Below are 24,342 nucleotides of genomic sequence, written 5' to 3' on the forward strand. Positions count from 1 at the left end.
GCTCGAACCACCAACCTTTCGGTTAACAGCCGAACGCCCTAACCATTGCGCCACGGAAGCCCAAAGATTAAATGTTCGTCAGGTATTGTGGAAAAACTTTGACTTTTTGCGTCACATCTGAGACTTCACAACACCGCTCCCGGATGGGCTCGAACCACAAACCTTTTGAATAACAGCTGAACGCTCTAACCATTGCGCCACGGAAGACCAAAAATTAAATGTTCGTCAGTTATTTTTAAAAAACTCTGAATTTTACGTTACATCTAAGACCTCACAACACCGCTCCAGGATGGGCTCGAACCACAAACCTTTCGGTTAACAGCCGAACGCGCTAACCATTGCGCCACGGAAGCCCAAAGATTAAATGTTCGTCAGGTATTGTGGAAAAACTTTGACTTTTTACGTCACATCTGAGACTTCACAACACCGCTCCCGGATGGGCTCGAACCACAAACCTTTTGAATAACATCTGAACGCTCTAACCATTGCGCCACGGAAGACCAAAAATTAAATGTTCGTCAGTTATTTTTAAAAAACTCTGAATTTTACGTTACATCTAAGACCTCACAACACAGCTCCCGGATGGGCTCGAACCACCAACCTTTCGGTTAACAGCCGACGGCGCTAACCATTGCGCCACGGAAGACCAAAAATTAAATGTTCGTCAGTTATTTTTAAAAAACTCTGAATTTTACGTTACATCTAAGACCTCACAACACCGCTCCCGGATGGGCTCGAACCACAAACCTTTCGGTTAACAGCCGAACGCGCTAACCATTGCGCCACGGAAGCCCAAAGATTAAATGTTCGTCAGGTATTGTGGAAAAACTTTGACTTTTTACGTCACATCTGAGACTTCACAACACCGCTCCCGGATGGGCTCGAACCACAAACCTTTTGAATAACATCTGAACGCTCTAACCATTGCGCCACGGAAGACCAAAAATTAAATGTTCGTCAGTTATTTTTAAAAAACTCTTTATTTTACGTTACATCTAAGACCTCACAACACAGCTCCCGGATGGGCTCGAACCACCAACCTTTCGGTTAACAGCCGAAGGCGTTAACCATTGCGCAACGGAAGCCCAAAGATTAAATGTTCGTCAGGTATTGTGGAAAAACTTTGGATTTTTAGGTTACATGTGAGATTTCACAACACCGCTCCCGGGTGGGCTCGAACCACCAACCTTTCGGTTAACAGCCGAACGCGCTAACCGTTGCTTCACGGAAGCCCAAAAATTAAATGTTCGTCAGGTATTGTGGAAAAACTTTGACTTTTTACGTCACATCTGAGACCTCACAACACCGCTCACGGATGGGCTCGAACCACCAACCTTTCGGTTAACAGCCGACGGCGTTAACCATTGTGCAACGGAAGCCCAAAGATAAAATGTTCGTCAGGTCTTTTTTAAAAAACTCTGGATTTTTACGTTACATGTCAGATCTCACAACACCGCTCCCGGGTGGGCTCGAACCACCAACCTTTCGGTTAACAGCCGAACGCCCTAACCATTGCGCCACGGAAGCCCAAAGATTAAATGTTCGTCAGGTATTGTGGAAAAACTTTGACTTTTTGCGTCACATCTGAGACTTCACAACACCGCTCCCGGATGGGCTCGAACCACAAACCTTTTGAATAACAGCTGAACGCTCTAACCATTGCGCCACGGAAGACCAAAAATTAAATGTTCGTCAGTTATTTTTAAAAAACTCTGAATTTTACGTTACATCTAAGACCTCACAACACCGCTCCAGGATGGGCTCGAACCACAAACCTTTCGGTTAACAGCCGAACGCGCTAACCATTGCGCCACGGAAGCCCAAAGATTAAATGTTCGTCAGGTATTGTGGAAAAACTTTGACTTTTTACGTCACATCTGAGACTTCACAACACCGCTCCCGGATGGGCTCGAACCACAAACCTTTTGAATAACATCTGAACGCTCTAACCATTGCGCCACGGAAGACCAAAAATTAAATGTTCGTCAGTTATTTTTAAAAAACTCTGAATTTTACGTTACATCTAAGACCTCACAACACAGCTCCCGGATGGGCTCGAACCACCAACCTTTCGGTTAACAGCCGACGGCGCTAACCATTGCGCCACGGAAGACCAAAAATTAAATGTTCGTCAGTTATTTTTAAAAAACTCTGAATTTTACGTTACATCTAAGACCTCACAACACCGCTCCCGGATGGGCTCGAACCACAAACCTTTCGGTTAACAGCCGAACGCGCTAACCATTGCGCCACGGAAGCCCAAAGATTAAATGTTCGTCAGGTATTGTGGAAAAACTTTGACTTTTTACGTCACATCTGAGACTTCACAACACCGCTCCCGGATGGGCTCGAACCACAAACCTTTTGAATAACATCTGAACGCTCTAACCATTGCGCCACGGAAGACCAAAAATTAAATGTTCGTCAGTTATTTTTAAAAAACTCTTTATTTTACGTTACATCTAAGACCTCACAACACAGCTCCCGGATGGGCTCGAACCACCAACCTTTCGGTTAACAGCCGAAGGCGTTAACCATTGCGCAACGGAAGCCCAAAGATTAAATGTTCGTCAGGTATTGTGGAAAAACTTTGGATTTTTAGGTTACATGTGAGATTTCACAACACCGCTCCCGGGTGGGCTCGAACCACCAACCTTTCGGTTAACAGCCGAACGCGCTAACCGTTGCTTCACGGAAGCCCAAAAATTAAATGTTCGTCAGGTATTGTGGAAAAACTTTGACTTTTTACGTCACATCTGAGACCTCACAACACCGCTCACGGATGGGCTCGAACCACCAACCTTTCGGTTAACAGCCGACGGCGTTAACCATTGTGCAACGGAAGCCCAAAGATAAAATGTTCGTCAGGTCTTTTTTAAAAAACTCTGGATTTTTACGTTACATGTCAGATCTCACAACACCGCTCCCGGGTGGGCTCGAACCACCAACCTTTCGGTTAACAGCCGAACGCCCTAACCATTGCGCCACGGAAGCCCAAAGATTAAATGTTCGTCAGGTATTGTGGAAAAACTTTGACTTTTTGCGTCACATCTGAGACTTCACAACACCGCTCCCGGATGGGCTCGAACCACAAACCTTTTGAATAACAGCTGAACGCTCTAACCATTGCGCCACGGAAGACCAAAAATTAAATGTTCGTCAGTTATTTTTAAAAAACTCTGAATTTTACGTTACATCTAAGACCTCACAACACCGCTCCAGGATGGGCTCGAACCACAAACCTTTCGGTTAACAGCCGAACGCGCTAACCATTGCGCCACGGAAGCCCAAAGATTAAATGTTCGTCAGGTATTGTGGAAAAACTTTGACTTTTTACGTCACATCTGAGACTTCACAACACCGCTCCCGGATGGGCTCGAACCACAAACCTTTTGAATAACATCTGAACGCTCTAACCATTGCGCCACGGAAGACCAAAAATTAAATGTTCGTCAGTTATTTTTAAAAAACTCTGAATTTTACGTTACATCTAAGACCTCACAACACAGCTCCCGGATGGGCTCGAACCACCAACCTTTCGGTTAACAGCCGACGGCGCTAACCATTGCGCCACGGAAGACCAAAAATTAAATGTTCGTCAGTTATTTTTAAAAAACTCTGAATTTTACGTTACATCTAAGACCTCACAACACCGCTCCCGGATGGGCTCGAACCACAAACCTTTCGGTTAACAGCCGAACGCGCTAACCATTGCGCCACGGAAGCCCAAAGATTAAATGTTCGTCAGGTATTGTGGAAAAACTTTGACTTTTTACGTCACATCTGAGACTTCACAACACCGCTCCCGGATGGGCTCGAACCACAAACCTTTTGAATAACATCTGAACGCTCTAACCATTGCGCCACGGAAGACCAAAAATTAAATGTTCGTCAGTTATTTTTAAAAAACTCTTTATTTTACGTTACATCTAAGACCTCACAACACAGCTCCCGGATGGGCTCGAACCACCAACCTTTCGGTTAACAGCCGACGGCGTTAACCATTGCGCAACGGAAGCCCAAAGATTAAATGTTCGTCAGGTATTGTGGAAAAACTTTGGATTTTTAGGTTACATGTGAGATTTCACAACACCGCTCCCGGGTGGGCTCGAACCACCAACCTTTCGGTTAACAGCCGAACGCGCTAACCGTTGCTTCACGGAAGCCCAAAAATTAAATGTTCGTCAGGTATTGTGGAAAAACTTTGACTTTTTACGTCACATCTGAGACCTCACAACACCGCTCACGGATGGGCTCGAACCACCAACCTTTCGGTTAACAGCCGAACGCGCTAACCATTGCGCCACGGAAGCTCAGAAATGAAATGGTCGTCAGGTATTGTGGAAAAACTTTGACTTTTTGAGTCACATCTGAGACCTCACAACACCGCTCCCGGATGGGCTCGAACCACCAACCTTTCGGTTAACAGCCGAACGCGCTAACCATTGCGCCACGGAAGCTCAGAAATTAAATGGTCGTCAGGTATGTGGAAAAACTTTGACTTTTTACGTCACATCCGAGACTTCAAAACACCGCTCCCGGATGGGCTCGAACCACAAACCTTTTGAATAACAGCTGAACGCGCTAACCTTTGCGCCACGGAAGCCCAAAAATTAAATGTTCGTCAGTTATTTTTAAAAAACTCTGAATTTTACGTTACATCTAAGACCTCACAACACAGCTCCCGGATGGGCTCGAACCACCAACCTTTCGGTTAACAGCCTACGGCGTTAACCATTGCGCAACGGAAGCCCAAAGATTAAATGTTCGTCAGGTATTGTGGAAAAACTTTGGATTTTTACGTTACCTGTGAGATTTCACAACACCGCTACCGGGTGGGCTCGAACCACCAACCTTTCGGTTAACAGCCGACGGCGTTAACCATTGCGCAACGGAAGCCCAAAGATTAAATGTTCGTCAGGTATTGTGGAAAAACTTTGGATTTTTACGTTACCTGTGTAATTTCACAACACCGCTCCCGGGTGGGCTCGAACCACCAACCTTTTGGTTAACATCCGAACGCGCTAGACTTCGAGCCAAGGAAGCTCAGAAATTAAATGGTCGTCAGGTATTGTGGAAAAACTTTGACTTTTTACGTCACATCTGAGACCTCACAACACCGCTCACGGATGGGCTCGAACCACCAACCTTTCGGTTAACAGCCGACCGCGCTAACCATTGCGCCACGGAAGCCCAAAAATTAAATGGTCGTCGGGTATTGTGGAAACACTTTGGCTTTTTACATTACATGTGAGAGCTCACAACAACGCTCCCGGGTGGGCTCGAACCACCAACCTTTCGGTTAACAGCCGACGGCGTTAACCATTGTGCAACGGAAGCCCAAAGATTAAATGTTCGTCAGGTACTTTTAAAAAACTCTGGATTTTTACGTTACATGTGAGATCTCACAACACCGCTCCCGGATGGGCTCGAACCACCAACCTTTCGGTTAACAGCCGACGGCGTTAACCATTGTGCAACGGAAGCCCAAAGATAAAATGTTCGTCAGGTCTTTTTTAAAAAACTCTCGATTTTTACGTTACATGTGAGATCTCACAACACCGCTCCCGGGTGGGCTCGAACCACCAACCTTTCGGTTAACAGCCGAACGCCCTAACCATTGCGCCACGGAAGCCCAAAGATTAAATGTTCGTCAGGTATTGTGGAAAAACTTTGACTTTTTGCGTCACATCTGAGACTTCACAACACCGCTCCCGGATGGGCTCGAATCACAAACCTTTTGAATAACAGCTGAACGCTCTAACCATTGCGCCACGGAAGACCAAAAATTAAATGTTCGTCAGTTATTTTTAAAAAACTCTGAATTTTACGTTACATCTAAGACCTCACAACACCGCTCCAGGATGGGCTCGAACCACAAACCTTTCGGTTAACAGCCGAACGCGCTAACCATTGCGCCACGGAAGCCCAAAGATTAAACGTTCGTCAGGTATTGTGGAAAAACTTTGGATTTTTACGTTACCTGTGAGATTTCACAACACCGCTCCCGGGTGGGCTCGAACCACCAACCTTTTGGTTAACATCCGAACGCGCTAGACTTCGAGCCAAGGAAGCTCAGAAATTAAATGGTCGTCAGGTATTGTGGAAAAACTTTGACTTTTTACGTCACATCTGAGACCTCACAACACCGCTCACGGATGGGCTCGAACCACCAACCTTTCGGTTAACAGCCGACCGCGCTAACCATTGCGCCACGGAAGCCCAAAAATTAAATGGTCGTCGGGTATTGTGGAAACACTTTGGCTTTTTACATTACATGTGAGAGCTCACAACAACGCTCCCGGGTGGGCTCGAACCACCAACCTTTCGGTTAACAGCCGAACGCGCTAACCATTGCGCCACGGAAGCCCTAAGATTAAATGTTCGTCAGGTATTTTTAAAAAACTCTGAATTATACGTTACATCTAAGACCTCACAACACCGCTCCCGGATGGGCTCGAACCACCAACCTTTCGGTTAACAGCCGACAGCGTTAACCATTGCGCAACGGAAGCCCAACGATTAAATGTTCGTCAGGTATTGTGGAAAAACTTTGGATTTTTACGTTACATGTGAGATTTCACAACACCGCTCCCCGGTGGGCTCGAACCACCAACCTTTCGGTTAACAGCCGAACGCGCTAACCATTGCGCCACGGAAGCTCAGAAATGAAATGGTCGTCAGGTATTGTGGAAAAACTTTGACTTTTTACGTCACATCTGAGACCTCACAACACCGCTCCCGGATGGGCTCGAACCACCAACCTTTCGGTTAACAGCCGACGGCGTTAACCATTGTGCAACGGAAGCCCAAAGATTAAATGTTCGTCAGGTATTTTTAAAAAACTCTGGATTTTTACGTTACATGTGAGATCTCACAACACCGCTCCCGGATGGGCTCGAACCACCAACCTTTCGGTTAACAGCCGACGGCGTTAACCATTGTGCAACGGAAGCCAAAAGATAAAATGTTCGTCAGGTCTTTTTTAAAAAACTCTGGATTTTTACGTTACATGTGAGATCTCACAACACTGCTCCCGGGTGGGCTCGAACCACCAACCTTTCGGTTAACAGCCGAACGCCCTAACCATTGCGCCACGGAAGCCCAAAGATTAAATGTTCGTCAGGTATGGTGGAAAAACTTTGACTTTTTGCGTCACATCTGAGACTTCACAACACCGCTCCCGGATGGGCTCGAACCACAAACCTTTTGAATAACAGCTGAACGCTCTAACCATTGCGCCACGGAAGACCAAAAATTAAATGTTCGTCAGTTATTTTTAAAAAACTCTGAATTTTACGTTACATCTAAGACCTCACAACACCGCTCCAGGATGGGCTCGAACCACAAACCTTTCGGTTAACAGCCGAACGCGCTAACCATTGCGCCACGGAAGCCCAAAGATTAAACGTTCGTCAGGTATTGTGGAAAAACTTTGACTTTTTACGTCACATCTGAGACTTCACAACACCGCTCCCGGATGGGCTCGAACCACAAACCTTTTGAATAACATCTGAACGCTCTAACCATTGCGCCACGGAAGACCAAAAATTAAATGTTCGTCAGTTATTTTTAAAAAACTCTTTATTTTACGTTACATCTAAGACCTCACAACACAGCTCCCGGATGGGCTCGAACCACCAACCTTTCGGTTAACAGCCGACGGCGTTAACCATTGCGCAACGGAAGCCCAAAGATTAAATGTTCATCAGGTATTGTGGAAAAACTTTGGATTTTTACGATACCTGTGAGATTTCACAACTCCGCTCCCGGGTGGGCTCGAACCACCAACCTATTAGTTAACAGCCGAACGCGCTAACCATTGAGCCACGGAAGCCCAAAAATTAAATGTTCGTCAGGTATTGTGGAAAAGCTTTGACTTTTTACGTCAAATCTGAGATTTCACAACACCGCTCCCGGGTGGGCTCGAACCACCAACCTTTCGGTTAACAGCCGAACGCGCTAACCAATGCGCCACGGAAGCCCAAAAATAAAATGTTCGTCAGGTATTGTGGAAAAACTTTGACTTTTTACGTCACATCTGAGACCTCACAACACCGCTGACGGATGGGCTCGAACCACCAACCTTTCGGTTATCAGCCGAACGCGCTAACCATTGCGCCGCGGAAGCCCAAAAACTAAATGGTCGTCGGGTATTGTGGAAACACTTTGGCTTTTTACGTTACATGTGAGAGCTCACAACACCGCTCCCGGGTGGGCTCGAACCATCAACCTTTCGGTTAACTGCCGAACGCGCTAACCGTTGCGCCACAGAAGCCCAAAGATTAAATGTTCGTCAGGTATTTTTAAAAAACTCTGAATTTTACGTTACATCTAAGACCTCACAACACAGCTCCCGGATGGGCTCGAACCACCAACCATTCGGTTAACAGCCGACGGCGTTAACCATTGCGCCACGGAAGACCAAAAATTAAATGTTCGTCAGTTATTTTTAAAAAACTCTGAATTTTACGTTACATCTAAGACCTCACAACACCGCTCCCGGATGGGCTCGAACCACAAACCTTTCGGTTAACAGCCGAACGCGCTAACCATTGCGCCACGGAAGCCCAAAGATTAAATGTTCGTCAGGTATGGTGGAAAAACTTTGACTTTTTACGTCACATCTGAGACTTCACAACACCGCTCCCGGATGGGTTCGAACCACAAACCTTTTGAATAACATCTGAACGCTCTAACCATTGCGCCACGGAAGACCAAAAATTAAATGTTCGTCAGTTATTTTTAAAAAAACTCTGAATTTTACGTTACATCTAAGACCTCACAACACAGCTCCCGGATGGGCTCGAACCACCAACCTTTCGGTTAACAGCCGACGGCGTTAACCATTGCGCAACGGAAGCCCAAAGATTAAATGTTCGTCAGGTATTGTGGAAAAACTTTGGATTTTTAGGTTACATGTGAGATTTCACAACACCGCTCCCGGGTGGGCTCGAACCACCAACCTTTCGGTTAACAGCCGAACGCGCTAACCGTTGCTTCACGGAAGCCCAAAAATTAAATGTTCGTCAGGTATTGTGGAAAAACTTTGACTTTTTACGTCACATCTGAGACCTCACAACACCGCTCACGGATGGGCTGGAACCACCAACCTTTCGGTTAACAGCCGAACGCGCTAACCATTGCGCCACGGAAGCTCAGAAATGAAATGGTCGTCAGGTATTGTGGAAAAACTTTGACTTTTTACGTCACATCTGAGACCTCACAACACCGCTCCCGGATGGGCTCGAACCACCAACCTTTCGGTTAACAGCCGAACGCGCTAACCATTGCGCCACGGAAGCTCAGAAATTAAATGGTCGTCAGGTATGTGGAAAAACTTTGACTTTTTACGTCACATCTGAGACCTCACAACACCGCTTCCGGATGGTCTCGAACCACCAACCTTTTGAATAACAGCTGAACGCTCTAACCATTGCGCCACGGAAGCCCAAAAATTAAATGTTCGTCAGTTATTTTTAAAAAACTCTGAATTTTACGTTACATCTAAGACCTCACAACACCGCTCCCGGATGGGCTCGAACCACCAACCTTTCGGTTAACAGCCGACGGCGTTAACCATTGCGCAACGGAAGCCCAAAAATTAAATGTTCGTCAGGTATTGTGGAAAAGCTTTGACTTTTTACGTCACATCTGAGATTTCACAACACCGCTCCCGGGTGGGCTCGAACCACCAACCTTTCGGTTAACAGCCGAACGCGCTAACCAATGCGCCACGGAAGCCCAAAAATTAAATGTTCGTCAGGTATTGTGGAAAAACTTTGACTTTTTACGTCAACATCTGAGACCTCACAACACCGCTCACGGATGGGCTCGAACCACCAACCTTTCGGTTATCAGCCGAACGCGCTAACCATTGCGCCACGGAAGCCCAAAAGCTAAATGGTCGTCGGGTATTGTGGAAACACTTTGGCTTTTTACGTTACATGTGAGAGCTCACAACACCGCTCCCGGGTGGGCTCGAACCATCAACCTTTCGGTTAACTGCCGAACGCGCTAACCGTTGCTCCACAGAAGCCCAAAGATTAAATGTTCGTCAGGTATTTTTAAAAAACTCTGAATTTTACGTTACATCTAAAACCTCACAACACCGCTCCTGGATGGGCTCGAACCACCAACCTTTCGGTTAACAGCCGAACGCGCTAACCATTGCGCCACGGAAGCCCAAAAATTAAATGTTCGTCAGTTATTTTTAAAAAACTCTGAATTTTACGTTACATCTAAGACCTCACAACACCGCTCCCGGATGGGCTCGAACCACCAACCTTTCGGTTAACAGCCGACGGCGTTAACCATTGCGCAACGGAAGCCCAAAGATTAAATGTTCGTCAGGTATTGTGGAAAAACTTTGAAATTTTACGTCACATCTGAGACCTCACAACACCGCTCCCGGATGGTCTCGAACCACCAACCTTTCAGTTAACAGCCGAACGCGCTAACCATTGCGCCACGGAAGCCCAAAGATTAAATGTTCGTCAGGTATTGTGGAAAAACTTTGGCATTTGACATTACGTTTGAGATCTCACAACACCGCTCCCGGGTGGGCTCGAACCACCAACCTTTCGGTTAACAGCCGAACGCGCTAACCATTGCGCCACGGAAGCTCAGAAATGAAATGGTCGTCAGGTATTGTGGAAAAACTTTGACTTTTTACGTCACATCTGAGACCTCACAACACCGCTCCCGGATGGGCTCGAACCACCAACCTTTCGGTTAACATCCGAACGCGCTAACCTTCGAGCCAAGGAAGCTCAGAAATGAAATGGTCGTCAGGTATTGTGGAAAAACTCTGACTTTTTACGTCACATCCGAGACTTCAAAACACCGCTCCCGGATGGGCTCGAACCACAAACCTTTTGAATAACAGCTGAACGCGCTAACCATTGCGCCACGGAAGCCCAAAAATTAAATGTTCGTCAGATATTTTTAAAAAACTCTGAATTTTACGTTACATCTAAGACCTCACAACACAGCTCCCGGATGGGCTCGAACCACCAACCTTTCGGTTAACAGCCGACGGCGTTAACCATTGTGCAACGGAAGCCCAAAGATTAAATGTTCGTCAGGTATTGTGGAAAAACTTTGACTATTTACGTCACATCTGAGACTTCACAACACCGCTCCCGGATGGGCTCGAACCACAAACCTTTTGAATAACAGCTGAACGCTCTAACCTTTGCGCCACGGAAGCCCAAAAATTAAATGTTCGTCAGTTATTTTTAAAAAACTCTGAATTTTACGTTACATCTAAGACCTCACAACACAGCTCCCGGATGGGCTCGAACCACCAACCTTTCGGTTAACAGCCGACGGCGTTAACCATTGCGCAACGGAAGCCCAAAGATTAAATGTTCGTCAGGTATTGTGGAAAAACTTTGGATTTTTACGTTACCTGTGAGATTTCACAACACCGCTACCGGGTGGGCTCGAACCACCAACCTTTTGGTTAACATCCGAACGCGCTAGACTTCGAGCCAAGGAAGCTCAGAAATGAAATGGTCGTCAGGTATTGTGGAAAAACTCTGACTTTTTACGTCACATCCGAGACTTCAAAACACCGCTCCCGGATGGGCTCGAACCACCAACCTTTCAGTTAACAGCCGACGGCGTTAACCATTGCGCAACGGAAGCCCAAAAATTAAATATTCGTCAGGTATTGTGGAAAAGCTTTGACTTTTTACGTCACATCTGAGATTTCACAACACCGCTCCCGGGTGGGCTCGAACCACCAACCTTTCGGTTAACAGCCGAACGCGCTAACCAATGCGCCACGGAAGCCCAAAAATTAAATGTTCGTCAGGTATTGTGGAAAAACTTTGACTTTTTACGTCAACATCTGAGACCTCACAACACCGCTCACGGATGGGCTCGAACCACCAACCTTTCGGTTATCAGCCGAACGCGCTAACCATTGCGCCACGGAAGCCCAAAAGCTAAATGGTCGTCGGGTATTGTGGAAACACTTTGGCTTTTTACGTTACATGTGAGAGCTCACAACACCGCTCCCGGGTGGGCTCGAACCATCAACCTTTCGGTTAACTGCCGAACGCGCTAACCGTTGCGCCACAGAAGCCCAAAGATTAAATGTTCGTCAGGTATTTTTAAAAAACTCTGAATTTTACGTTACATCTAAAACCTCACAACACCGCTCCTGGATGGGCTCGAACCACCAACCTTTCGGTTAACAGCCGAACGCGCTAACCATTGCGCCACGGAAGCTCAGAAATGAAATGGTCGTCAGGTATTGTGGAAAAACTTTGACTTTTTACGTCACATCTGAGACCTCACAACACCGCTCCCGGATGGGCTCGAACCACCAACCTTTCGGTTAACATCCGAACGCGCTAACCTTCGAGCCAAGGAAGCTCAGAAATGAAATGGTCGTCAGGTATTGTGGAAAAACTCTGACTTTTTACGTCACATCCGAGACTTCAAAACACCGCTCCCGGATGGGCTCGAACCACAAACCTTTTGAATAACAGCTGAACGCGCTAACCATTGCGCCACGGAAGCCCAAAAATTGAATGTTCGTCAGATATTTTTAAAAAACTCTGAATTTTACGTTACATCTAAGACCTCACAACACAGCTCCCGGATGGGCTCGAACCACCAACCTTTCGGTTAACATCCGAACGCGCTAGACTTCGAGCCAAGGAAGCTCAGAAATGAAATGGTCGTCAGGTATTGTGGAAAAACTCTGACTTTTTACGTCACATCCGAGACTTCAAAACACCGCTCCCGGATGGGCTCGAACCAAAAACCTTTCAGTTAACAGCCGACGGCGTTAACCATTGCGCAACGGAAGCCCAAAGATTAAATGTTCGTCAGGTATTGTGGAAAAACTTTGGATTTTTACGTTACATGTGAGATCTCACAACACCGCTCCCGGGTGGGCTCGAACCGCCAACCTTTCGGTTAACAGCCGAACGCGCTAACCATTGCGCCACGGAAGCCCAAAGATTAAATGTTCGTCAGGTATTGTGGAAAAACTTTGACTTTTTACGTCACATCTGAGACCTCACAACACCGCTCACGGATGGGCTCGAACCACCAACCTTTCGGTTAACAGCCGAACGCGCTAACCATTGCGCCACGGAAGCTCAGAAATGAAATGGTCGTCAGGTATTGTGGAAAAACTTTGACTTTTTACGTCACATCTGAGACCTCACAACACCGCTCCCGGATGGGCTCGAACCACCAACCTTTCGGTTAACATCCGAACGCGCTAACCTTCGAGCCAAGGAAGCTCAGAAATGAAATGGTCGTCAGGTATTGTGGAAAAACTCTGACTTTTTACGTCACATCCGAGACTTCAAAACACCGCTCCCGGATGGGCTCGAACCACAAACCTTTTGAATAACAGCTGAACGCGCTAACCATTGCGCCACGGAAGCCCAAAAATTAAATGTTCGTCAGATATTTTTAAAAAACTCTGAATTTTACGTTACATCTAAGACCTCACAACACAGCTCCCGGATGGGCTCGAACCACCAACCTTTCAGTTAACAGCCGACGGCGTTAACCATTGCGCAACGGAAGCCCAAAAATTAAATATTCGTCAGGTATTGTGGAAAAGCTTTGACTTTTTACGTCACATCTGAGATTTCACAACACCGCTCCCGGGTGGGCTCGAACCACCAACCTTTCGGTTATCAGCCGAACGCGCTAACCATTGCGCCACGGAAGCCCAAAAGCTAAATGGTCGTCGGGTATTGTGGAAACACTTTGGCTTTTTACGTTACATGTGAGAGCTCACAACACCGCTCCCGGGTGGGCTCGAACCATCAACCTTTCGGTTAACTGCCGAACGCGCTAACCGTTGCGCCACAGAAGCCCAAAGATTAAATGTTCGTCAGGTATTTTTAAAAAACTCTGAATTTTACGTTACATCTAAAACCTCACAACACCGCTCCTGGATGGGCTCGAACCACCAACCTTTCGGTTAACAGCCGAACGCGCTAACCATTGCGCCACGGAAGCCCAAAAATTAAATGTTCGTCAGTTATTTTTAAAAAACTCTGAATTTTACGTTACATCTAAGACCTCACAACACCGCTCCCGGATGGGCTCGAACCACCAACCTTTCGGTTAACAGCCGACGGCGTTAACCATTGCGCAACGGAAGCCCAAAGATTAAATGTTCGTCAGGTATTGTGGAAAAACTTTGAAATTTTACGTCACATCTGAGACCTCACAACACCGCTCCCGGATGGGCTCGAACCACCAACCTTTCGGTTAACAGCCGAACGCGCTAACCATTGCGCCACGGAAGCTCAAAAATTAAATGGTCGTCAGGTATTGTGGAAAAACTTTGACTTTTTACGTCACATCTGAGACCTCAAAAAACCGCTCCCGGATGGTCTCGAACCACCAACCTTTCAGTTAACAGCCGAACGCGCTAACCATTGCGCCACGGAAGCCCAAAGATTAAATGTTCGTCAGGTATTGTGGAAAAACTTTGGCATTTGACATTACGTTTGAGATCTCACAACACCGCTCCCAGGTGGGCTCGAACCACCAACCTTTCGGTTAACAGCCGAACGCGCTAACCATTGCGCCACGGAAGCTCGAAAATTAAACGGTCGTCAGGTATTCTGGAAAAACTTTGGCTTTTTACGTAACATTTGAGACTTCACAACACGGCAGCCGGGTGGGCTCGAACCACCAACCTTTTGGTTAACATCCGAACGCGCTAACCTTCGAGCCAAGGAAGCTCAGAAATGAAATGGTCGTCAGGTATTGTGGAAAAACTGTGACTTTTTACGTCACATCCGAGACTTCAAAACACCGCTCCCGGATGGGCTCGAACCACAAACCTTTTGAATAACAGCTGAACGCGCTAACCATTGCGCCACGGAAGCCCAAAAATTAAATGTTCGTCAGATATTTTTAAAAAACTCTGAATTTTACGTTACATCTAAGACCTCACAACACCGCTCCCGGATGGGCTCGAACCACCAACCTTTCGGTTAACAGCCGACGGCGTTAACCATTGTGCAACGGAAGCCCAAAGATTAAATGTTCGTCAGGTATTGTGGAAAAACTTTGACTATTTACGTCACATCTGAGACTTCACAACACCGCTCCCGGATGGGCTCGAACCACAAACCTTTTGAATAACCACTGAACGCTCTAACCTTTGCGCCACGGAAGCCCAAAAATTAAATGTTCGTCAGTTATTTTTAAAAAACTCTGAATTTTACGTTACATCTAAGACCTCACAACACAGCTCCCGGATGGGCTCGAACCACCAACCTTTCGGTTAACAGCCGACGGCGTTAACCATTGCGCAACGGAAGCCCAAAGATTAAATGTTCGTCAGGTATTGTTAAAAAACTTTGGATTTTTACGTTACCTGTGAGATTTCACAACACCGCTACCGGGTGGGCTCGAACCACCAACCTTTCGGTTAACAGCCGACGGCGTTAACCATTGCGCAACGGAAGCCCAAAGATTAAATGTTCGTCAGGTATTGTGGAAAAACTTTGGATTTTTACGTTACCTGTGAGATTTCACACAACCGCTCCCGGTTGGGATCGAACCACCAACCTTTTGGTTAACATCCGAACGCGCTAGACTTCGAGCCAAGGAAGCTCAGAAATTAAATGGTCGTCAGGTATTGTGGAAAAACTCTGACTTTTTACGTCACATCCGAGACTTCAAAACACCGCTCCCGGATGGGCTCGAACCACCAACCTTTCGGTTAACAGCCGAAGGCGTTAACCATTGCGCAACGGAAGCCCAAAGATTAAATGTTCGTCAGGTATTATGGAAAAACTTTGGATTTTTACGTTACATGTGAGATCTCACAACACCGCTCCCGGGTGGGCTCGAACCACCAACCTTTCGGTTAACAGCCGACGGCGTTAACCGTTGCGCAACGGAAGCCCAAAGATTAAATGTTCGTCAGGTATTGTGGAAAAACTTTGGATTTTTACGCTACCTGTGAGATTTCACAACACCGCTCCCGGGTGGGCTCGAACCACCAATCTTTTGGTTAACATCCGAACGCGCTAGACTTCGAGCCAAGGAAGCTCAGAAATTAAATGGTCGTCAGGTATTGTGGAAAAACTCTGACTTTTTACGTCACATCCGAGACTTCAAAACACCGCTCCCGGATGGGCTCGAACCACCAACCTTTCGGTTAACAGCCGACGGCGTTAACCATTGCGCAACGGAAGCCCAAAGATTAAATGTTCGTCAGGTATTGTGGAAAAACTTTGGATTTTTACGTTACATGTGAGATCTCAGAACACCGCTCCCGGGTGGGCTCGAACCGCCAACCTTTCGGTTAACAGCCGAACGCGCTAACCATTGCGCCACGGAAGCCCAAAGATTAAATGTTCGTCAGGTATTGTGGAAAAACTTTGGCATTTGACATTACGTTTGAGATCTCACAACACCGCTCCCGGGTGGGCTCGAACCACCAACCTTTCGGTTAACAGCCGAACGCGCTAACCATTGCGCCACGGAAGCTCGAAAATTAAACGGTCGTCAGGTATTCTGGAAAAACTTTGGCTTTTTACGTAACATTTGAGACTTCACAACACGGCAGCCGGGTGGGCTCGAACCACCAACCTTTTGGTTAACATCCGAACGCGCTAACCTTCGAGCCAAGGAAGCTCAGAAATGAAATGGTCGTCAGGTATTGTGGAAAAACTCTGACTTTTTACGTCACATCCGAGACTTCAAAACACCGCTCCCGGATGGGCTCGAACCACAAACCTTTTGAATAACAGTTGAACGCGCTAACCATTGCGCCACGGAAGCCCAAAAATTAAATGTTCGTCAGATATTTTTAAAAAACTCTGAATTTTACGTTACATCTAAGACCTCACAACACCGCTCCCGGATGGGCTCGAACCACCAACCTTTCGGTTAACAGCCGACGGCGTTAACCATTGTGCAACGGAAGCCCAAAGATTAAATGTTCGTCAGGTATTGTGGAAAAACTTTGACTATTTACGTCTCATCTGAGACTTCACAACACCGCTCCCGGATGGGCTCGAACCACAAACCTTTCGGTTAACAGCCGACGGCGTTAACCATTGCGCAACGGAAGCCCAAAGATTAAATGTTCGTCAGGTATTGTGGAAAAACTTTGGATTTTTACGTTACATGTGAGATCTCACAACACCGCTCCCGGGTGGGCTCGAACCACCAACCTTTCGGTTAACAGCCGACGGCGTTAACCGTTGCGCAACGGAAGCCCAAAGATTAAATGTTCGTCAGGTATTGTGGAAAAACTTTGGATTTTTACGTTACCTGTGAGATTTCACAACACCGCTCCCGGGTGGGCTCGAACCACCAACCTTTTGGTTAACATCCGAACGCGCTAGACTTCGAGCCAAGGAAGCTCAGAAATTAAATGGTCGTCAGGTATTGTGGAAAAACTCTGACTTTTTACGTCACATCCGAGACTTCAAAACACCGCTCCCGGATGGGCTCGAACCACCAACCTTTCTGTTAACAGCCGACGGCGTTAACCATTGCGCAACGGAAGCCCAAAGATTAAATGTTCGTCAGGTATTGTGGAAAAACTTTGGATTTTTACGTTACATGTGAGATCTCACAACACCGCTCCCGGGTGGGCTCGAACCACCAACCTTTCGGTTAACAGCCGACGGCGTTAACCGTTGCGCAACGGAAGCCCAAAGATTAAATGTTCGTCAGGTATTGTGGAAAAACTTTGGATTTTTACGTTACCTGTGAGATTTCACAACACCGCTCCCGGGTGGGCTCGAACCACCAACCTTTTGGTTAACATCCGAACGCGCTAGACTTCGAGCCAAGGAAGCTCAGAAATTAAATGGTCGTCAGGTATTGTGGAAAAACTCTGACTTTTTACGTCACATCCGAGACTTCAAAACACCGCTCCCGGATGGGCTCGAACCACCAACCTTTCGGTTAACAGCCGACGGCGTTAACCATTGCGCAACGGAAGCCCAAAGATTAAATGTTCGTCAGGTATTGTGGAAAAACTTTGGATTTTTACGTTACATGTGAGATCTCAGAACACCGCTCCCGGGTGGGCTCGAACCGCCAACCTTTCGGTTAACAGCCGAACGCGCTAACCATTGCGCCACGGAAGCCCAAAGATTAAATGTTCGTCAGGTATTGTGGAAAAACTTTGGCATTTGACATTACGTTTGAGATCTCACAACACCGCTCCCGGGTGGGCTCGAACCACCAACCTTTCGGTTAACAGCCGAACGCGCTAACCATTGCGCCACGGAAGCTCGAAAATTAAACGGTCGTCAGGTATTCTGGAAAAACTTTGGCTTTTTACGTAACATTTGAGACTTCACAACACGGCAGCCGGGTGGGCTCGAACCACCAACCTTTTGGTTAACATCCGAACGCGCTAACCTTCGAGCCAAGGAAGCTCAGAAATGAAATGGTCGTCAGGTATTGTGGAAAAACTCTGACTTTTTACGTCACATCCGAGACTTCAAAACACCGCTCCCGGATGGGCTCGAACCACAAACCTTTTGAATAACAGTTGAACGCGCTAACCATTGCGCCACGGAAGCCCAAAAATTAAATGTTCGTCAGATATTTTTAAAAAACTCTGAATTTTACGTTACATCTAAGACCTCACAACACCGCTCCCGGATGGGCTCGAACCACCAACCTTTCGGTTAACAGCCGACGGCGTTAACCATTGTGCAACGGAAGCCCAAAGATTAAATGTTCGTCAGGTATTGTGGAAAAACTTTGACTATTTACGTCTCATCTGAGACTTCACAACACCGCTCCCGGATGGGCTCGAACCACAAACCTTTCGGTTAACAGCCGACGGCGTTAACCATTGCGCAACGGAAGCCCAAAGATTAAATGTTCGTCAGGTATTGTGGAAAAACTTTGGATTTTTACGTTACATGTGAGATCTCACAACACCGCTCCCGGGTGGGCTCGAACCACCAACCTTTCGGTTAACAGCCGACGGCGTTAACCGTTGCGCAACGGAAGCCCAAAGATTAAATGTTCGTCAGGTATTGTGGAAAAACTTTGGATTTTTACGTTACCTGTGAGATTTCACAACACCGCTCCCGGGTGGGCTCGAACCACCAACCTTTTGGTTAACATCCGAACGCGCTAGACTTCGAGCCAAGGAAGCTCAGAAATTAAATGGTCGTCAGGTATTGTGGAAAAACTCTGACTTTTTACGTCACATCCGAGACTTCAAAACAACGCTCCCGGATGGGCTCGAACCACCAACCTTTCGGTTAACAGCCGACGGCGTTAACCATTGCGCAACGGAAGCCCAAAGATTAAATGTTCGTCAGGTATTGTGGAAAAACTTTGGATTTTTACGTTACATGTGAGATCTCAGAACACCGCTCCCGGGTGGGCTCGAACCGCCAACCTTTCGGTTAACAGCCGAACGCGCTAACCATTGCGCCACGGAAGCCCAAAGATTAAATGTTCGTCAGGTATTGTGGAAAAACTTTGACTTTTTACGTCACATCTGAGACTTCACAACACCGCTCCCGAATGGGCTCGAACCACAAACCTTTTGAATAACAGCTGAACGCTCTAACCATTGCGCCACGGAAGACCAAAAATTAAATGTTCGTCAGTTATTTTTAAAAAACTCAGAATTTTACGTTGCATCTAAGACCTCACAACACCGCTCCCGGATGGGCTCGAACCACCAACCTTTCGGTTAACAGCCGACGGCGTTAACCATTGTGCAACGGGAGCCCAAAGATTAAATGTTCGTCAGGTATTGTGGAAAAACTTTGACTATTTACGTCACATCTGAGACTTCACAACACCGCTCCCGGATGGGCTCGAACCACAAACCTTTTGAATAACAGCTGAACGCTCTAACCTTTGCGCCACGGAAGCCCAAAAATTAAATGTTCGTCAGTTATTTTTAAAAAACTCTGAATTTTACGTTACATCTAAGACCTCACAACACAGCTCCCGGATGGGCTCGAACCACCAACCTTTCGGTTAACAGCCGACGGCGTTAACCATTGCGCAACGGAAGCCCAAAGATTAAATGTTCGTCAGGTATTGTGGAAAAACTTTGGATTTTTACGATACCTGTGAGATTTCACAACACCGCTCCCGGATGGGCTCGAACCACAAACCTTTCGGTTAACAGCCGACGGCGTTAACCATTGCGCAACGGAAGCCCAAAGATTAAATGTTCGTCAGGTATTGTGGAAAAACTTTGGATTTTTACGTTACATGTGAGATCTCACAACACCGCTCCCGGGTGGGCTCGAACCACCAACCTTTCGGTTAACAGCCGACGGCGTTAACCGTTGCGCAACGGAAGCCCAAAGATTAAATGTTCGTCAGGTATTGTGGAAAAACTTTGGATTTTTACGTTACCTGTGAGATTTCACAACACCGCTCCCGGGTGGGCTCGAACCACCAACCTTTTGGTTAACATCCGAACGCGCTAGACTTCGAGCCAAGGAAGCTCAGAAATTAAATGGTCGTCAGGTATTGTGGAAAAACTCTGACTTTTTACGTCACATCCGAGACTTCAAAACACCGCTCCCGGATGGGCTCGAACCACCAACCTTTCGGTTAACAGCCGACGGCGTTAACCATTGCGCAACGGAAGCCCAAAGATTAAATGTTCGTCAGGTATTGTGGAAAAACTTTGGATTTTTACGTTACATGTGAGATCTCACAACACCGCTCCCGGGTGGGCTCGAACCACCAACCTTTCGGTTAACAGCCGACGGCGTTAACCGTTGCGCAACGGAAGCCCAAAGATTAAATGTTCGTCAGGTATTGTGGAAAAACTTTGGATTTTTACGTTACCTGTGAGATTTCACAACACCGCTCCCGGGTGGGCTCGAACCACCAACCTTTTGGTTAACATCCGAACGCGCTAGACTTCGAGCCAAGGAAGCTCAGAAATTAAATGGTCGTCAGGTATTGTGGAAAAACTCTGACTTTTTACGTCACATCCGAGACTTCAAAACACCGCTCCCGGATGGGCTCGAACCACCAACCTTTCGGTTAACAGCCGACGGCGTTAACCATTGCGCAACGGAAGCCCAAAGATTAAATGTTCGTCAGGTATTGTGGAAAAACTTTGGATTTTTACGTTACATGTGAGATCTCAGAACACCGCTCCCGGGTGGGCTCGAACCGCCAACCTTTCGGTTAACAGCCGAACGCGCTAACCATTGCGCCACGGAAGCCCAAAGATTAAATGTTCGTCAGGTATTGTGGAAAAACTTTGACTTTTTACGTCACATCTGAGACTTCACAACACCGCTCCCGAATGGGCTCGAACCACAAACCTTTTGAATAACAGCTGAACGCTCTAACCATTGCGCCACGGAAGACCAAAAATTAAATGTTCGTCAGTTATTTTTAAAAAACTCAGAATTTTACGTTGCATCTAAGACCTCACAACACCGCTCCCGGATGGGCTCGAACCACCAACCTTTCGGTTAACAGCCGACGGCGTTAACCATTGTGCAACGGAAGCCCAAAGATTAAATGTTCGTCAGGTATTGTGGAAAAACTTTGACTATTTACGTCACATCTGAGACTTCACAACACCGCTCCCGGATGGGCTCGAACCACAAACCTTTTGAATAACAGCTGAACGCTCTAACCTTTGCGCCACGGAAGCCCAAAAATTAAATGTTCGTCAGTTATTTTTAAAAAACTCTGAATTTTACGTTACATCTAAGACCTCACAACACAGCTCCCGGATGGGCTCGAACCACCAACCTTTCGGTTAACAGCCGACGGCGTTAACCATTGCGCAACGGAAGCCCAAAGATTAAATGTTCGTCAGGTATTGTGGAAAAACTTTGGATTTTTACGTTACATGTGAGATCTCACAACACCGCTCCCGGGTGGGCTCGAACCACCAACCTTTCGGTTAACAGCCGACGGCGTTAACCGTTGCGCAACGGAAGCCCAAAGATTAAATGTTCGTCAGGTATTGTGGAAAAACTTTGGATTTTTACGTTACCTGTGAGATTTCACAACACCGCTCCCGGGTGGGCTCGAACCACCAACCTTTTGGTTAACATCCGAACGCGCTAGACTTCGAGCCAAGGAAGCTCAGAAATTAAATGGTCGTCAGGTATTGTGGAAAAACTCTGACTTTTTACGTCACATCCGAGACTTCAAAACAACGCTCCCGGATGGGCTCGAACCACCAACCTTTCGGTTAACAGCCGACGGCGTTAACCATTGCGCAACGGAAGCCCAAAGATTAAATGTTCGTCAGGTATTGTGGAAAAACTTTGGATTTTTACGTTACATGTGAGATCTCAGAACACCGCTCCCGGGTGGGCTCGAACCGCCAACCTTTCGGTTAACAGCCGAACGCGCTAACCATTGCGCCACGGAAGCCCAAAGATTAAATGTTCGTCAGGTATTGTGGAAAAACTTTGACTTTTTACGTCACATCTGAGACTTCACAACACCGCTCCCGAATGGGCTCGAACCACAAACCTTTTGAATAACAGCTGAACGCTCTAACCATTGCGCCACGGAAGACCAAAAATTAAATGTTCGTCAGTTATTTTTAAAAAACTCAGAATTTTACGTTGCATCTAAGACCTCACAACACCGCTCCCGGATGGGCTCGAACCACCAACCTTTCGGTTAACAGCCGACGGCGTTAACCATTGTGCAACGGGAGCCCAAAGATTAAATGTTCGTCAGGTATTGTGGAAAAACTTTGACTATTTACGTCACATCTGAGACTTCACAACACCGCTCCCGGATGGGCTCGAACCACAAACCTTTTGAATAACAGCTGAACGCTCTAACCTTTGCGCCACGGAAGCCCAAAAATTAAATGTTCGTCAGTTATTTTTAAAAAACTCTGAATTTTACGTTACATCTAAGACCTCACAACACAGCTCCCGGATGGGCTCGAACCACCAACCTTTCGGTTAACAGCCGACGGCGTTAACCATTGCGCAACGGAAGCCCAAAGATTAAATGTTCGTCAGGTATTGTGGAAAAACTTTGGATTTTTACGATACCTGTGAGATTTCACAACACCGCTCCCGGATGGGCTCGAACCACAAACCTTTCGGTTAACAGCCGACGGCGTTAACCATTGCGCAACGGAAGCCCAAAGATTAAATGTTCGTCAGGTATTGTGGAAAAACTTTGGATTTTTACGTTACATGTGAGATCTCACAACACCGCTCCCGGGTGGGCTCGAACCACCAACCTTTCGGTTAACAGCCGACGGCGTTAACCGTTGCGCAACGGAAGCCCAAAGATTAAATGTTCGTCAGGTATTGTGGAAAAACTTTGGATTTTTACGTTACCTGTGAGATTTCACAACACCGCTCCCGGGTGGGCTCGAACCACCAACCTTTTGGTTAACATCCGAACGCGCTAGACTTCGAGCCAAGGAAGCTCAGAAATTAAATGGTCGTCAGGTATTGTGGAAAAACTCTGACTTTTTACGTCACATCCGAGACTTCAAAACACCGCTCCCGGATGGGCTCGAACCACCAACCTTTCGGTTAACAGCCGACGGCGTTAACCATTGCGCAACGGAAGCCCAAAGATTAAATGTTCGTCAGGTATTGTGGAAAAACTTTGGATTTTTACGTTACATGTGAGATCTCACAACACCGCTCCCGGGTGGGCTCGAACCACCAACCTTTCGGTTAACAGCCGACGGCGTTAACCGTTGCGCAACGGAAGCCCAAAGATTAAATGTTCGTCAGGTATTGTGGAAAAACTTTGGATTTTTACGTTACCTGTGAGATTTCACAACACCGCTCCCGGGTGGGCTCGAACCACCAACCTTTTGGTTAACATCCGAACGCGCTAGACTTCGAGCCAAGGAAGCTCAGAAATTAAATGGTCGTCAGGTATTGTGGAAAAACTCTGACTTTTTACGTCACATCCGAGACTTCAAAACACCGCTCCCGGATGGGCTCGAACCACCAACCTTTCGGTTAACAGCCGACGGCGTTAACCATTGCGCAACGGAAGCCCAAAGATTAAATGTTCGTCAGGTATTGTGGAAAAACTTTGGATTTTTACGTTACATGTGAGATCTCAGAACACCGCTCCCGGGTGGGCTCGAACCGCCAACCTTTCGGTTAACAGCCGAACGCGCTAACCATTGCGCCACGGAAGCCCAAAGATTAAATGTTCGTCAGGTATTGTGGAAAAACTTTGACTTTTTACGTCACATCTGAGACTTCACAACACCGCTCCCGAATGGGCTCGAACCACAAACCTTTTGAATAACAGCTGAACGCTCTAACCATTGCGCCACGGAAGACCAAAAATTAAATGTTCGTCAGTTATTTTTAAAAAACTCAGAATTTTACGTTGCATCTAAGA

The 24,342-nt window shown here is 46.8% G+C and overlaps 8 non-coding genes across 8 annotated transcripts; all 8 read right to left on the bottom strand.

Moving 5' to 3' along the window:
- Positions 1-6,296: 6,296 nt before the first annotated feature.
- TRNAN-GUU (transfer RNA asparagine (anticodon GUU)) lies at positions 6,297-6,369 on the bottom strand. The gene has a single exon. It is a non-coding gene; the product is annotated as a tRNA-Asn (tRNA).
- Positions 6,370-8,058: 1,689 nt separating this feature from the next.
- On the bottom strand, positions 8,059-8,125 carry TRNAI-GAU (transfer RNA isoleucine (anticodon GAU)). Its single transcript has one exon. It is a non-coding gene; the product is annotated as a tRNA-Ile (tRNA).
- A 1,694-nt stretch (positions 8,126-9,819) lies between these two features.
- TRNAI-GAU (transfer RNA isoleucine (anticodon GAU)) lies at positions 9,820-9,892 on the bottom strand. Its single transcript has one exon. It is a non-coding gene; the product is annotated as a tRNA-Ile (tRNA).
- A 660-nt stretch (positions 9,893-10,552) lies between these two features.
- TRNAN-GUU (transfer RNA asparagine (anticodon GUU)) lies at positions 10,553-10,625 on the bottom strand. Its single transcript has one exon. It is a non-coding gene; the product is annotated as a tRNA-Asn (tRNA).
- Positions 10,626-11,874: 1,249 nt separating this feature from the next.
- TRNAI-GAU (transfer RNA isoleucine (anticodon GAU)) lies at positions 11,875-11,947 on the bottom strand. The gene has a single exon. It is a non-coding gene; the product is annotated as a tRNA-Ile (tRNA).
- A 1,688-nt stretch (positions 11,948-13,635) lies between these two features.
- TRNAI-GAU (transfer RNA isoleucine (anticodon GAU)) lies at positions 13,636-13,708 on the bottom strand. Its single transcript has one exon. It is a non-coding gene; the product is annotated as a tRNA-Ile (tRNA).
- A 2,716-nt stretch (positions 13,709-16,424) lies between these two features.
- Positions 16,425-16,497, bottom strand: TRNAN-GUU (transfer RNA asparagine (anticodon GUU)). Its single transcript has one exon. It is a non-coding gene; the product is annotated as a tRNA-Asn (tRNA).
- A 1,690-nt stretch (positions 16,498-18,187) lies between these two features.
- Positions 18,188-18,260, bottom strand: TRNAN-GUU (transfer RNA asparagine (anticodon GUU)). The gene has a single exon. It is a non-coding gene; the product is annotated as a tRNA-Asn (tRNA).
- Between the last annotated feature and the right edge of the window lie 6,082 nt (positions 18,261-24,342).

This window comes from Phalangium opilio, unplaced genomic scaffold (genome assembly GCF_054372755.1).
Source record: "Phalangium opilio isolate 3A_F unplaced genomic scaffold, DU_Popi_V2 ptg000352l_1, whole genome shotgun sequence".
NCBI classification, from domain to species: Eukaryota; Metazoa; Arthropoda; class Arachnida; order Opiliones; family Phalangiidae; genus Phalangium; species Phalangium opilio.